Raw genomic sequence first — 3,938 nt, 5'->3', positions numbered from 1 at the left:
GCAAAACCAGCGTAGCCCCATGCTAGTGCCAATGGAAAGCGTTGATGGACTGTTCATAGTCTTCCCGAGTAACGTTGGTCGCTGGCAAGCCTGGCCACTTGATAAACACTTGTAGTAATGAAGCATTCCCTTTCTTGACTAGCCCCCGGTCCAGAATCTCTTTAGGCACCACATCAATCATGTTCAACAATGGTGGTTCTGGCAAAGTACTGTAGACAGGGATGTGATCCGTTACATGTGTTTTCAATTGAGACACATGGAAGACAGGATGCACACAACTTCCAGCAGGTAACTCGAGTTTCTACAAGACCAATCCTTTCTAAAATCTTTGTAAGGCCCAAAGAACGTGATAACAAGTTTGGGATATGGTATGTTAGACCACCAAATTTTGACCATAAGGCTGCAGTTTCAAGAACATGGTATCTCCTACCACAAATTGGGAAGTTATATTTTTATTAGCAGCAGACTTCATCTGAGTTTGTCAACACATTGACTAGGACTAGCCTTCGCCAGATCAGCCCGACAGATAGTTCCCACCCGTCAATTCCGCTGTTAAACGCGGCCTAATTTCGAATTGGTGCATTTTGTTATTCACTTTGACGCAGAAGTGGTAGTCTTTTGTGATTTTTGGCAAAAGCAGTGGTTTTGGAGTACCTAGCCACAAATGTGGTGATTTTGAGCAATTTACTCCCATATAGGACTATGTACTTATACTTGCATGCTATGCTTGTGAAGTTATGATGCATTGGAGTTGGCATGAAGTTTCCTGGATAGGTACACATGGTAACGAGCGTATGTACGTTCCACTTTCAAAGTTGTTTGAAAAAACTATCTCCTTCGTTTATTCTGGTCTGGGCAGAGTGGCATGTCTGGAGCAGCTGCAAGAGATTTAGGCTCTGTTCGGAATTTCTCCACTCTGCTCCAATATTTGTGACTCCGTGGAGCTGTGGAGCTTGGTTTAGTCGCTCCGTGAAAATAAGCTGCAGCCAGGTCCACTCCGGTAGCGCAGTCAAGGGAGCGGAGAGGACCGAACAGGCTGTTAGTCTCATAATGGGTGATGGATGGCTAGGATTGATGATTTTGATGATTGGGTCTCTCCTGCATATCCCGGCTTATCAAAATAACATTCTGTCGCGCATAGATGTTATCATGACCTTATTGGATTCGCACACAATGTTATCGTCATCATGTTTAGGCCACTGCCGGCTGTACTGCTGTTTCTTCTCCTCTCTGTCTTTGTTTGGAGCTTTCAGTTCAGGTGGTTTTTCAGTTCTAGAGCGCCTAATCTAGAACCTGAACTTTTGTTGTATCTCCTTTCTCTAACAAAAGCACCTGATGAATATAACATACTCCCTTCGTAAAGAAATATAAGAGCGTTTAGATGAGAGTACTGTGCAGCTGAGCTAACTCTAACACCACACAATCTACTACTCCCTCGGCCCAATAATATAACATAAGATGTTATTACAAGAGAGCGGACTTTTGGTGAACGACCACCACAGTGGACGTTATTTTCAGAAAAATCAAACATCGCATTTAAAAGTTCAAAAAAATATAAAAAATCCGTGGAAACTTATGTGTTCCACACAAACGTGTGAAAATTCATTTGAAAAAAATTGTGATTTGTAGGCTGCACAACAAAATTCCAGCCCAGCAATAAGAAAAGGTCAGCCCATTTTGGAAATACGTTTTTGCGTTTTTTGTGTAGGCCACATGTGAAAGTATAATGTTAGAAATTTAGCATATAAGTGGTATACATGTCTGTGTTCACAAAATTTTTCAAAAGAAATCATGCTGTGGAAATTTGTATTTTGAAAACGTCCATCATGGTGGTCGACCACCATTAGCATATTTTTTTAGGAGCAATGACAGTGGGGAAGGCTCCCACAGACTTTTAAATTTCACTGGGTTATTACAAAGTACAAAGTTTATAACCAGAGAGCAATAGCAACTATTAGCATTTCTTGGTTTTCTTTTTGACGGGGTTAGCATTTCTAGGTTATTACAACCGATATACTGACATATTGTTTGTAATAACATCTTATACCCCCTCCGTCCTGAATTACCTGTCTTAAATTTGTCTAGATACGGATGTATCTAGACACATTTTAGTGTTAGATACATCCATATCTAGACAAATCTAAGCCGAGTAATTTGGGACAGAGGTAATATTACGAGACGAGGGGTAGTACTCCAGACGAGGGTAATATAAGTAGTTAATATTCCATCTCCAAATTGGTATAGCTTACAGCTTGAGCAAATAGTGGCGCTTCCAGACACGCTAAACCGTTTCGTACAAACTGGAACCATACTCCTAATAAGAGCGCGAGTAAATAACGCTACATACACAACTACGCCTCTTGACTTGGTGGTTCTGGAAATCAACCTTATAGTGAATCAGAACAGTAGACAAGGATGTTGTAGTGATGGTGTTAACCGAAACAAACAGGGAAAAAAATGGCAACGGATGCATTCCAGAAAAAAGAAAACATTGTCGTACTAACCAAATGGTAGTAGTTGATATACAAAACCAAGGAAAATTTATGCGGACATGAATTGATTCACCACACTATCATTTATGAATATCAAAGGAATGAAGACTCGCCAACGGCGACAACTTGGAATGAGACAAATATAACCATATCTGATTCTCGCTATAATGCCAAGCATCTTAGTTTCCATACAACCACCTAATCAGATGCAATTGTTTCATGACTAAAAATGAATTATAACAGAATGATTCATTGAGAAGTTGACTCTTATGCTCCAAATTGCTTCAAAATCAGATGGGGCTTGCAAAGTTGCAATCAACAAAGAGGAGAATCTGCCTCTTTTCATCATCAGCTAAAACAGATGGTAGAAACAGCAAACACCCTAAATTATGGCTATTAAGAAAGCCACTAGATACGAAGGTAAGTAAATTCTTCAGTTCAAGGAAGAGGGACATGAAACATATAAATTGCTAACAGGTGAGTTGTAAGAAGACCACTAGATAAATAAAATAAAACTAAAGCCAATTCTCAGCCAAATAAAATAGGCACCCGATGCAGATTAGTTGGCAAATAATTTCAAAAGCAGAGCAACATGCTAGCATTAACACACACAGTAGTCTCACTTCAGCCCGAAAAGGTACCAAAACAAGCATGGGCTTCATGCAACCACATAACAGTCAGAGCTTCTGATCATAACTTGTATACATCAATGCAATAAAAGAATAATAGGCCAGTAGGCTCATACTTGATCCAATTCCTAATATTGCAGCAGATGAGGATACGTAAACTAGGCAGAAAGAACATCACTCAGCAGCCATCAGATCAAAGGCGAAACGTTCACAACATAACCTTCTAGGTCCGGAAAAAAGATATGCTGAAAAAGACTTTTCTAGAGCCAACATTTAAAGAGGGGGAAAAGTGATCCAGCATTTTCTACTGCAAAAAATAAGCAGCAGACTGCATTGCTAAGTAGGTAATACAAGGGAAGAACAAGTGGACACACATATAAAAAGCAGCATCAAGCAGTGCAATTCATGGAGCATTAGGTTCATACCATGTCCTAATTAAGACAGCAAACAGTACTTCCACTTCCACCACAATTGACCTAACCTAGAGTCAAACTGTTTCTTGCTACTTGGAACAAGTTAAGGCATAGCAAAATTAACAAAACAAACAACCAGAATGTAAACAGGAACAATTACTTATCAAAAGCTCACTATCCCCAAAGTTGAAACAAGTTGTTGCAAGGTCAGCTGAGAATCCGGAGCATTGATGTTGTAGCTGTATGATAGTGAAAGGACGGTCAGCGACAAGGAAAACTATTGTCCTGCTTCATGAAACCGATGGTTTTAGATATCATCTCTAGTTTCTCTAGTACTTGCCGATGCGTGTAGACGAACCAAGGCATTCAGTGCAGTCCCAGTTTTTTCTAGAAAAATACTACAA

This window comes from Triticum dicoccoides, chromosome 3A (assembly GCF_002162155.2).
Source record: "Triticum dicoccoides isolate Atlit2015 ecotype Zavitan chromosome 3A, WEW_v2.0, whole genome shotgun sequence".
NCBI classification, from domain to species: domain Eukaryota; kingdom Viridiplantae; phylum Streptophyta; class Magnoliopsida; order Poales; family Poaceae; genus Triticum; species Triticum dicoccoides.
The sequence above is the reverse complement of the archived record's forward strand: the minus strand, read 5'-3'. Positions refer to the sequence as shown.